The sequence below is a fragment of the Equus asinus genome, chromosome 21, assembly GCF_041296235.1.
Source record: "Equus asinus isolate D_3611 breed Donkey chromosome 21, EquAss-T2T_v2, whole genome shotgun sequence".
Classification (NCBI taxonomy): domain Eukaryota; kingdom Metazoa; phylum Chordata; class Mammalia; order Perissodactyla; family Equidae; genus Equus; species Equus asinus.
Window position 1 is genome coordinate 18,761,161 of NC_091810.1, and position 12,617 is coordinate 18,773,777.

The 12,617-nt window shown below is 39.2% G+C and overlaps 1 non-coding gene across 1 annotated transcript; it reads left to right on the forward strand.

The window, feature by feature from the left end:
• Positions 1-281: 281 nt before the first annotated feature.
• On the forward strand, positions 282-385 carry LOC123279734 (U6 spliceosomal RNA). The gene has a single exon (XR_006517997.1). It is a non-coding gene; the product is annotated as a U6 spliceosomal RNA (small nuclear RNA).
• The last annotated feature ends 12,232 nt before the right edge of the window (positions 386-12,617 follow it).

A 12,617-nucleotide genomic window follows, 5' to 3' on the forward strand; every position in this document is an offset into this window, starting at 1 on the left:
GGCTTTGGAGAGATGAGTGAAAAAGAAGAAGGAGAAGAAGAAGGAGGAGGAGGAGAAGGAGGAGGAGGAGAAGGAGAAGAAGAGGAAGAGGAAGAGGAAGAGAAAGAAGAAGAAGAAGATTGGCAACAGTTGTTAGCTCAGGCGCCAATCTTTAAAAAAAAAAAAAACACAGACAAGGAAGAAACAAAAAAAGAAAATTACAGGCCAATATCACTGATGAACATAGATGCAAAAATCCTCAAAAAAATATTAGCAAATCAAATACAAAAATACATTGACAGGTGCTCACTTCGGCAGCACATATACTAAAATTGGAACAGTACAGAGATTAGCATGGCCTCTGTGCAAGGATGACACACAAATTCATGAAGCGTTCCATATTTTTTCAACGCTCTCCCAATCAGAATTCCAATGTCATTCTTTAAAGAAATTGAACAAAGAATCCTAAAAGTCATATGGGGCAACAAAAGACCCCGAATTGCTAAAGCAATTCTGAAAAAGAAGAACAAAGCTGGAGGCATCACAATCCCTGACTTCAAAACATACTACAAAGCTACAGTGATCAAAACAGCATGGTACTGATACAAAAACAGGTGCACAGATCAGTGGAACAGAATTGAAAGCCCAGAAATAAAACCACACATCTATGGACAGCTAATCTTCGACAAAGGAGCTGAGGGCCTACAATGGAGGAAAGAAAGTCTTTCAACAAATGGTGCTGGGAAAACTGGACAGCCACATGCAAAAGATTGAAAATTGACCATTCTTTTTCACCATTCACCAAAATAAACTCAAAATGGATCAAAGACCTAAAGATTAGGCCTGAAACAATGTTTTCTAGAAGAGAATATCAGCAGTGCGCTCTCTGACATCAGCTTCAAAAGAATCTTTTCGGACACCATAACCCCTCACATGAAGGAAACAATAGAAAGAATAAACAAATGGGACTTCATCAGACTAAAGAGCTTCTTCAAGGCAAGGGAAAACAGGATTGAAACCAAAAAACAGCCCACTAATTGGGAAAAAATATTCACAAGTTGTTTATCCGACAAAGGGTTAATCTCCATAATATACAAAGAACTCACACAACTCAACAATAAAAAATCAAACAACCCAATTACAAAATGGGCAGGGGACATGAACAGACATTTCTCCAAAGAAGATATACGGATGGCCAATAGACACATGAAAAGATGCTCATCTTCACTAATCATCAGGGAAATGCAAATCAAAACTACACTAAGATATCACCTTGCACCTATTAGAATGGCAAAAATATCCAAAACCAAGACTGACAAATGTTGGAGAGGCTGTGGAGAAAAAGGAACCCTCATACACTGTTGGTGGGAATGCAAACTGGTGCAGCCACTATGGAGAACAGTATGGAGATTCCTCAAAAAGTTAAGAATAGAAATATCTTATGACCCAGCCATCCCACTACTGGGTATCTATCCCAAGAACTTGAAATCAGCAATTCCAAAAGTCCCATGCACCGCTATGTTCATCGCAGCATTATTCACAATAGCCAAGTCATGGAACCAACCTAAGTGCCCAGCAACTGATGATTTGATAAAGAAGATGTGGTATATATACACAATGGAATACTACTCAGCCATAAAAAAGGACAAAGTCGTCCCATTCACAACAACATGGATAGATCTTCAGGGTATTATGTTGAGTGAAATAAGCCAGACAGGGAATGACGAACTCTGTATGACTCCACTCATAGGTGGTAGTTAACATATGGACAAAAAGAACTGATCGGTGGTTGCCAGGGGAAAGAGGGGTGGGGGGAGGGCACTAGGGGTGAAGTGGTGTACCTACAACATGACTAATAATGATGTACAACTGTAATTTCACAAGCATGTTAACTTTCATAACCTTAATAAAAAAATACATTGAAAGGATCATATACCATGATTAAGTGGGATTTATTCTAGAGATGCAAGGATGGCTCAACATCTGCAAATCAATCAACATAGTATACTATATTAACAAAATGAAGAATAAAAATCACATGATCGTCTCAATAGATGCAGAAAAAGCATTTGACGAGATACAGTATCCATTTCTGATTTTAAAACTCTGAATAAAATGGATATAGAAGGAAAGTACCCCAACACAAAAGGCCATATCCATCAAACCCAAGCTTAACATCATACTCAATGGTGAAAAACAGAAAGCTATCCCTCTAAGAACAGGAACAAGCAAGATACCCACTTTTACCACTCATGTTTCATATAGTATTGCAAGTGTTAGCCTGAGTAATTAGGCAAGAAAAAGAAATAAAAGGGATCCAAATTGAAAAAGAAGAAGTAAAACTGTCACTATTTGCAGATGACATGATTTTATATATAGAAAACCATAGAGAACCTACCAAAAAACTATTAGAAATAATACACAAATACAGTAAACTTGCAGGGTAAAAAATTAACATACGAAAATCAGTTGCATTTCTATACACTAACAATGAAATAGCCAAAAGAGAAATCAAGAATACAATTCTATTTACAATTGCAAAAAAAAAAAAAAAAAGAATAAAATACCTAGGAATAAATTTAACCAAGGAGATGAAAAATTTGTACACTGAGAACCATAAAACATTGTTGAAAGACAGTGAAGAAGACACAAAGAAATTGAAAGATATTTTGTGCTCATGGGTTAGAATAATTAATATAATTTAAATGTTTATACTCCCTAAGGCAATCTACAGATTCAACACAATCCCTATCAAAGTCCCAATGATATTTTTCATGGAAATAGAACCAAAAATAGTAAAATTTATCTGGAACAACAAAAGACCCCAAATAGCCAAAGCAGTCCTGAGGCAAAAGAACAAAGCTGGAGGAATCATTTCAAAATATACCAGAAAGCTCAGTAATCAAAACAGAGTGGTACTGGCACAAAAACAGACACACAGATCAGTGGAATAGAATCGAGACCCAGAAGTAATCCACACATCTACAGACAGCTAATTTTCAACAAAGGAGCCAAGAACATGTAATGGACAAGGGAAAGTCTCTTCAATAAATGGTGTTGGGAAAACTGGCCAGCCACATGCAAAAGAACGAAAATAGACCATTATCTTACACCAGACACAAAAATTAATTCAAAATGGATTAAAGGCTTAAATGTAAGTGCTGAAACCATAAAACTCTTAGAAGAAAATGTAGGCAATGTGCTCTTTGACATCAGTCTTACCAGTATCTTTTTGAATGTCATGTGTCCTCAAGCAAGAGAAACCAAAGAAAAAAAATAAACAAATGGGACTACATCAAGCTAAAAAGGCAAAGGAACCCATCACCAAAACAAAAAGATAACCTACGAATTGAGGTAGATACTTGCAAATCCTATATCCGATAAAGGGTTAATATCCAAAAAATATAAAGAACTCATACACCTCAACAAAAAAAAGCAATAAACTCCATCAAAAAATGGGCAGAGGATCTGAAAAGACATTTTTTCCAGAGAAGATTTACACATGGCCAACAGACACATGAAAAGATGTTTCACATCAATAATTGTTAGGGAGATGCAAGTCAAAACCACAATGTGATATTACCTCACACCTGTCAGAATGGCTGTTACTAAAAAGACAAGAAATAATGAATACTGGAGAGGATTTGGAGAAAAGGGAACCCTCCCTCATGCACTGCTGGTGCAGCCACTATGGAAAACAGTATGGAGGTGCCTCAAAAAAATGAAAAACAGAACTACCATATGATCCAGCTATTCCACTCTGCATATTTATCCAAAGAAAATGAAAACACTAATTCAAAGAGATATGTGTACCCCTATGTCCATTGCAGAATTATTCACAGTAGCCAAGACATGGAAGCAACCTAAGTGCCGAAAAACAGATGAATGGATAAAGAAGATTAGATATAGATATAGATATACACACACACAATGGAATACTGTTAAGCCATAAAAAGGCGAAATCTTGCCATTTTTGACAACATAGATGGATCTTAAGGGTATTATGCTAAGCAAAATAGGTCAGATGGAGAAAGCTAAATACTGTATAATTTCACTCATATGTTGAAGATAAAAAACAGCAACACTTCCACAACTAGAAGGACCTACAAATAAAAAAATATGCAACTACGTACTGGGGGGATTTGGGGAGAAAAAGCAGAAAAAAAAAACCCCCCAGCAACGCAACGAACAAATACATAGGCACAGAGAATAGATTGGTGGTTAATAGAGGGGAAGGGAGGAGGGGAGAGGGCGAAAGGGGTGAAAGGGTACATTTGTGTGGTGAAGGATGACAACCGGACTTTCAGTGGTGAACATGATGTTGTCTACACAGAAGTCCAAACGTAATCATGTACACCTGAAATTTATATAATGTTATAAACCAATATTACCTCAATAAAAAGTTAATTAAATAAAAATATAAAAAAATAAAATGTTACTCTCACGATTAAAAGAATATATGACTTAGCAAAACCTCTGTGATGAAGCTAAAGCCTGCTTAGAGGGAAATATCTAGCTTTAAACGCTCATATTACCAAAGAAGAAATGCTGAAAACAAACAGTCTAAGCTTCCATCTTAAGAGACTAATAAAAGATACTACATTTTTCTGACAAAGACTTTACGGTCCCAATCAAAAAAGTTAAAGGCTAATCAGAAATGAACATAGATGCAAAAGTCCCAGACAAAAAATTAACAAATAAAATCCAGTGATATATACAAAAAAGCTAATAGATCATGATCATGTGGGGTTAAATCTAGGAATATGATAATGACTTAACATCCACAAATCAATCAATGTAATTCACCACATTAACAGAAAAAAGAGAAAAATCGTATGATCATCTCAAGAGATGCAAAGAAAGCAAACATAAAACTCAGTAACTGTTCATGATCAGAAGTCTCATAAAATTCAATATCTGTTCAGGATAAGAATGCCCACCAAGCTAGAAATAAAGGGAATTCTTTAATCTGATAAAGAATATCTGGGAAAAATTTACATATAATATCAGAGTAAATGGTGAAGTCATACAGTAGGTACTCTTTTGCATCTTATTAATTCTAGTAGCTTTTTGTAGATTCTTTGGGACTTTTTGTTTTATGTTTATAACCATATTGTCTGCAACTAAAGACTGTTTTATTTTTTTTTTCCAATCTGTATGCCTTTTATTTATTTTTCTTGGTTTATTGCACTGGTTACGATTTTCTGTGCAATACTGAGCAGGAGTGGTGAGAATGGACACATTTCTTTATTCTCAAACTTACAGGGAAAGCATTCAATCTTTCACCACTAAGTATAGTGTTAGCTGTAGGTTTTTTATAGATATCCTTTATCTGGTTGAAGAAGCTTAATAAAGTTGATTTTTTAAAAAATCCCATTTGGGCATAAATTAACCAATTCACAGGCAATGAGTGCACATTACTGTAGTTAGTAGCACTGCCTCTGGAGTCAGACCAGCATTTAAATTCTGGGTCCATCACTTACCTGCATCCTACTAAGGAGTTTAAAGAAAAAGAATAAAAGGAAGGTTTTTTTTTCAATGTACGTTCTTTATTTTCTACTCAAGGTGACCATTAAGTAATAATCAGATGTCACCCCCACTGGAGTCTCAGCTGTCTGTTGATGAGGATGTGTTCTCTGAATTATCTCAGAGTCTGAGCTGAGATTTCGACACCACCGCCATGTAGGGCTGCCATAACAAAGTACCCCAAACTCAGTGGCTCAGAACAACATACATTTATTGTCTCAAAATTCAGGAAGCTGCAGGTCCAACATCAAAGTGTCACAGGGTCATGCTCCCTCTGAAACCTGTAGGAGAAGCCTCCTTCTTTGCCTCTTCCAGCTTCTGGTGGTTTGTCAGCAATCTTTGGTTTTCCTGATCTTGTGGATGCCTCACTCCAACCCTCCATTTCACATGGTCTTCCCTCTGTGCATGTCTGTCTCTGTGTCAAATTTCCCCTTTTTACAAGGACATGAGACATATTGGACTAGGACCCACCCTAATGACCTCATCATTTTTTGAATTGAGATATAATTGACATATAACCTTATATTAGTTTCAGGTATACAACATAACTATTTGATATTTACTTTATCACTGGAAGTTTATACCTTTTGACTACCTTCACTCATTTCACTCACCCCTACCCCCCACTTCTGGCAACTACCATTCTGTTCTCTTTATCTATGAGTTTTGTTTTTTCTTTTTCTTTTTCTTTTTTAGATTCCACAGGTAAGTGAGATCATACCGCATTTGTCTTTCTCTGTCTGACTTAGTTCATTTACGATAATGCCCTCAAAGTTGATCCATGTTGTCACAAATGGCAAGATTTCATTCTTTTTAATGGCTGAATAATATTTCATTGTGTATATATACTACATCTTCTTTATCCCTTTATCCATCGATGGGCACTTAGGTTGCATCTATGTCTTGGCTATTGTAAATAATGCTGCCATGAACATGGGGGTGCATATATCTTTTTGAGTTACTGTTTTCATTTTCTTCGGATATAGACCTAGAAGTGGAATTGCTGGATCACATGGTTGTTCTACTTTTAATCTTTTGAGGAACCTCCGTACTGTTGTCCATACTGGCCACAGCAATTTACATTCTCATCAACAGTGCACAAGGGTTCCCTTTTCTCCACATCCCCACCAATACTTATTAATTCTTGTCTTTTGGATAATAGCCATCCTGATGGGTGTGAGACGATGTCTCACTGTTTTTTTGATTTGCATTTCCCTGATGACGAGTGATGTTGAACACCTTTTATATACTTACTGGACATCTGTGTGCCTTCTTTGGAAAAATGTCCATTCAGAACCTCTGTCCATTTTTAAATTGGATTGTTTGGGTATTTTTGTTATTTGTTGTAGGAGTTTTTATACATTTTGGATATTAATCCCTTATCAGATAGATGATTTGCAGATATTTTCTCCCATTCGGTAGGTTGCCTTGTCATTTTGCGGATGATTTCCTTTGCTGTGTAGAAGCTTTTTGGTTTGACGTAGTTTCACTTGTTGATTTTTGCTTTGTTTTAAATCCAAAAAAATCATCACCAAGACCGATGTCAAGGAGCTTAATGCCTATGTTTTCTTCTAGGAGTTTTATTATTTCAGTGACCTCATCGTTTTAACTTGATTGCTTCTGTAAAGATCCTATTTCCAAGTCAGTTCACCTTCTCAGGTACCGGGGATTAGGACTTCAGCATATCTTTTTTGGAGGGACATAATTTAACCCCTTAACAAGAAGTGTAGAAGAAAGGATCTTCCCCACCATACTCTGCGGACTACATCAGCGCCCTTCTTCTCCCCTTTGAAGTGGCTGCTTCCTCCTGTATCCCAAGATGAATGACAGGGAGGGCACCCAATTAGCACTTCGCTTTCTCCTTTGGGCCACTGAGGCGCAAGCTTCCTCTGTTTTCTAACAAAAATATTATGAAGAGACAATCAAACAAAAAATTTTACTAAAAGATAAATACTGAAGAGTATTTCATTCTTTTGTTACTGCCTCTTGTAACTAACAGAAACTAGTCTAGGGGAGTGGAATGTCCCAAGCCGGCAGCACTAGGATATTCTGGTGACAGCTTATCCAGTCTGTCTGCTACACGATGAAGGAAGCAAATGGCTAAGTAGTCCCCTCACCTGTTCTGCAGGTTGTCCAAGAGTCCCCTGACACCGTGGTCCCTTGTCACCTGTATCAGTCACGGTCCTGGCAGGAGATGAATGGCACTTCAAATTTGTATGAATGGAGGAAGATCTAATAAAGAGATTAGATACGAAAGTGTGGCCATGGTGTAGGGAAAAGACAAGGGATAAAGCAGTGCCTGAGGCTAGTGACAGGAAGCTGTAACTAACCCTTTAGCCAAGAGGATGAGCAAAACAGGGGGTTATTTAGAGTGGGTTGCCTTGATCGGACCTCTGTCAAGGGACCCAGTCAGCCCTAGGTGACCTCATAGGAGGGAACTAGGGGAGTAAATGCCCCAACCTCATTCTCATTCTTCCCTCTACTTTACTCTCAGTTCTGCCCGTTGCCCAAACACCACTGGAAAGCAGAGGACATGGGAGCCTCTACTGTGGACCATGTAAGTCAGTCTCTGAGGGTTGCAGACAGCAGGTAGAAAAGAGTGGAGAATGGATCTGCAGGGGCAGATAGAAGATGTTTAATCCATCACCGCTCTTCTGGAAGACTGCAACCCCTCTGGTCTTTCTGACTTGATGCCTGACTCCTTATTCCCCAGGCCGTTCTCCATTCAGACACCAGAGTGATCCTTTTAAAAAATACAGATTCGATCAGATCACTTCCTTTTTGAAAACTGCACTGGATCCCCACTGTTTTTGGATAAAGACTAGACTCCTTTGCCTGCCATCACGCCTCTTCCCAATGTAGCCCCTGCCTACTTCTTGAGAGGCTGTGTGCTTCAAGGGAGGCAGGCACTACACACAGTACCAAGAGTGGATTAAGATCATTTCAAGCAAGTCATGGTGGTCCTATTCGCTCACTTATGATTCAGACATGGGCAGATGACACATTCCTGGCCAATGGAGCACAAGAGGAAGTCTGCTGGGGGCTTCTGAGAAAGGTTTCTTTGTTGTTAGAAAGAGATGCCATTTCTTCATCATTTGCAAGTTGTCATGCCTGGACTGCAGCAGCTGTCTGACACCCATGGTGGCAGCTAGCCCGAGGGCATGCTGAAGAGGCCAGAGCAGAGACCGGGGAGAACCTGGGTCCTTGATGATATTACAGAGTCGCTGACTTAACCAATTCCGGAGCCATGTCCGTCTCATCATCTTGCAATGAGATCTAATTAATTGTCCTTAATGTTTAACCCAGTTCAGCTGAAAAGTATCCTAATTTAATCAATATGTCAAGCACTTGAAATTTTTGTGTTTTTGGAGAGACTGTCCCTTTGACTAGAATGCCTTTATTGTTTGCTTGATGAATTCCCACTCATCCTTCAGAACCCCGATCCATGGGCATCTTGCCTGTGATGTCCTTTCTTCTTTTGTTGAGAATTTAGTTACTGCCTCCCCTGGAATCTCCTAACATTTGTCCCCATTGACAGAAGAAATTGGCTCTCTCCCTTTTTCCTACCCCAAGACACCAACCAAGTTTTCGTGTCCTGAAGGTTGAGATTTGTCTTGTCCTAAGGATGATTAGCTGACTTTTAAAAAAGTTTTTATTAAGGAGTTTTTCAGACGTGCAAGAGTAGAGAGAATAGTAAAATGACCCCCATGGATCTATCACTCAGCCTGAACAATGGTCAATATTTTGCCAATCTTATTTCCTCTTTTACCACACTTTTTTTTTTTACTGCAGTACTTTAAAGGAAATCTTGATACTGGCCCTGATGTCAGTTCCTCTACATTAAACCCAGCATGTATGGAGTTAAAACCAAAAGCACATCCCCTGTTTCTCTAAGTTACGTTCATATGTAAATATCGGTTTTTTAAACCTTTGCATCCCTGAACTTCACAAGGCAAATGGAAGTTACAAATCATTAGAATCCAGGCGGCCTGTTTTGGCTAGTTACGGGTCCTTTGAAGCTTTATTACAGGGAAACTGGTATCCAGAGAATAGCAAGAAGCTGAAGCTTCCCAGATCCCACTCCTCAGCTTCCTGACCCCAGAATCCACCACTCACCACAGAGGCAGACGACCAAGGACATCCACCTGTGGATTCTCTTATCTCACCATCCTCCTTCCTTCCTGCAAGCAGCCTCGAAAGGCCAAAGCCAGGCTGGAGGGAAAGCACTGACCTGCAAGGCCACATGCTCCCCCTCCCCTCCCTAAAACCTCAAATAAAAACCCTTCCTTTTTTTCTTTGAGGAGGTGGGTATGAGTTCTAGCAAACTCCCATCTCCTTGTCTGGCTCCCTTTCAATAAAATTCTTCCCTTGTCATAAGCCTGGGCTTCCTGTTTTTATTTTGGTCTCTCTCTTGTGTGGCAGGTAAAGAAACTGTGTTTCTGGCTGGTAACAATCTTGCCTATGGCTCCATGGCCCCAGGCTGACTGGGATTTCCTGGGAAGCAGTCCAGCAACTGCCTAGGTGATTTTCTCTAGGGACTGCCCCCAGTACTTTCCATCTGACCAGGCACCACTGGCTCTAGGCACATCTTCTCATGGCAAGGAAACAGGCTGTAGATTTGTTTGTTTGTTTTTGCTTCTGGTGAGTCCACAGACTCAATCTGGAATAGGGTAAGTTGCCTTGGGGGTGCCTGTGAACTCCCTTCTCCTCCATCTGGGGTCCTTCCATTTATGGCAGGGCCATCTGGGGTCTTTTCCATTCATGGAGGGGCCATCTGGGCATGCATTCGGAGTGGGAAATTGTTGTAGGACATTCTACTCTAAATCTGGGAACCGGTTCACTGGTGTCTGGTATTTCTGTGTCTGGATCTGTGTGTCTGTCCATCTCTGTGTATCGGAATGGGGAACATGCTGTCTGTCCCCAAGCAGAGCCCATTGGGGCTTATTCTGAGTAGATGGTCTAATTATAGTCATAAGCCAATGTCTAAAAAGGGATGATTTTCTTTTGTAACACCACATGGCCACAGTACTCTTTAGACTCCAGAGAGAAAATAGCCAAACAATGAATCCTTAAGTTGGAAAAATTTTTAGAGAGCTCACATCATAAACAGCTGTTTTATTGGTACCTATGAAAAGACCAAATTAAAAGGAAAATACAATGACTAGTCTTAAGAATTTAATCAAACTTGGGATCTCAGCTTCTTCTCATGGTCTTACAGATGCTAATGAAAACAGTAAGTTAACAGAAGAATAAAATGAAGATGAGGAAAAATAAAGGGAATTTTTTCAACAAAGTGGAATTTTTTTTTTTTTGAGGAAGATTAGCCCTGACCTAACATCTGACGCCAATCCTCCTCTTTTTTGCTGAGGAAGGTTGGCCCTGAGCTAATATCTGTGCCTATCTTCCTCTGTTTTATTTTGTGGGATGCCTGCCACAGCATGGCTTAATAAGTCGTGTGTTGTGGACCCAGGGATCCAAACCGGAGAACCCTGGACTGCTAAAGTGGAATATGAGAACTTAACTGCTGTGCCACCAGGCTGGCCCCAACAAGGTGGATATTTTTAAAGGAGTTTTTAAAAATAGTAATAATAGGAAGAAGGTAAATAAGACAGTGGATTAAATAAGACAAATATTAAAGGAAAAAGACCCAAAGATAAATCAAAAAGGGAAGAGTCACAGGACTCCTCCCAACAGGGTGGAAATCTTTAACTAGCTACTAAAAGGAAAAGGGATTATTAGAAAATACACGAATAAAGTTAAAACAAAGATTTTAATAAAACACTGCCTAAGGTTGGATGGGCCAAAGGGACCCCCTACTGGCCCCCAACACTAAAGACCAGACAGACCTGTTCTAGTCACCCCAGTTTGAAAAAAATTAAAAGGCCAGAAGGCAGAAATCATAATGAGAAACCTGACCAACAATTGTTTGGGGCAACAGTTAGGCTGCTAAGGTTGATAAAACTATAAAGATCAAAGTGCTTAAGCTAATATCATATAAAGAGGTTCTGTCAACTTTGCCTGAATTTTTTTTTGGAAATAGATATTATGTCTGGCTGGAAACGCTTCTCCTACACAATCTTGTAAGACTGAAACTTGTGAATGGAATTCCAACAGAAGTTATAATTAGAGGTATAAGAGTTGACAAAATTAAGATAAAGTCTTGTAAAACTTAATATATTTAAATGGGCTTTATGTAAAATGACTGCATCTCTTTTGCCTGATTGTATTGTAGATTATGTTGTGGGGATAAACATTAGGTCTCATTGGGAAACTTTCCCCTGCCCAATATTGTAAGAGCATATAAATCCCCTTCAGGCAATGTTAATGAAACATGCTAAAGGAGATCTCACTGTAAAATGGCCAACATGGGGCAATTTCAGTTTACCCAAACTAGTGTAGTCCACATGCAATTGGAAAAAGCCAGCTACAAAGTTAAACAACCAACAGGAAGCCTATTTTAATCTTTTGAGGCTTCTAAATGAAATCAGGAATACTTTACTGCCTCTTTAAAAGAAAACAATTAAATAATTAAACATGCTGGCAGCGGAAGCCAAATCTGCTGCTCCTCTCTCCTCTCTTGCTGAACTTCCCCACTTCCACTCCCCCGAAATTCCTGATCTAAAATTAAAGAAGTGAAAGTAAGTAAACTTTTCAGATAATTTGGAATTGTAATGGCCATTCTGGGGAACTTCTGTTTGGGATGAGTCGAAATGATGCGGAGTCGGCGAGCCAAAGAGTCAAAAGAAAGATTTCTTGGACTCTCAAGGTCTGGCAGTAGTGCTCTTTTATTTAGAGAATAGCGTGGAATAGCATGGGGACAGGGCCCATGGGCAGTCAGAGCTGCTGCTGCAATGTGTTGAGGGTTAGGGTTAAGTTTATAAGGCATGGGTACGTGACTTATTTTTACTGGAAAAAGAAAAGATGATGTAAAAAGTCATTAAATGGTTTCAGTGCAGATGGGGTCTGGTTATTGTGTGGTCTTATAACTTTAGGTATGAATCTGGTCATATAGATCGGCATGTAGGCGAGGATGCCCTGGGCTTCTCTCAGTGGGGCAGCCTTAATCACCACCATAAAATCCATTGGGTCATATAGATTGGCTTGTAGGCAAG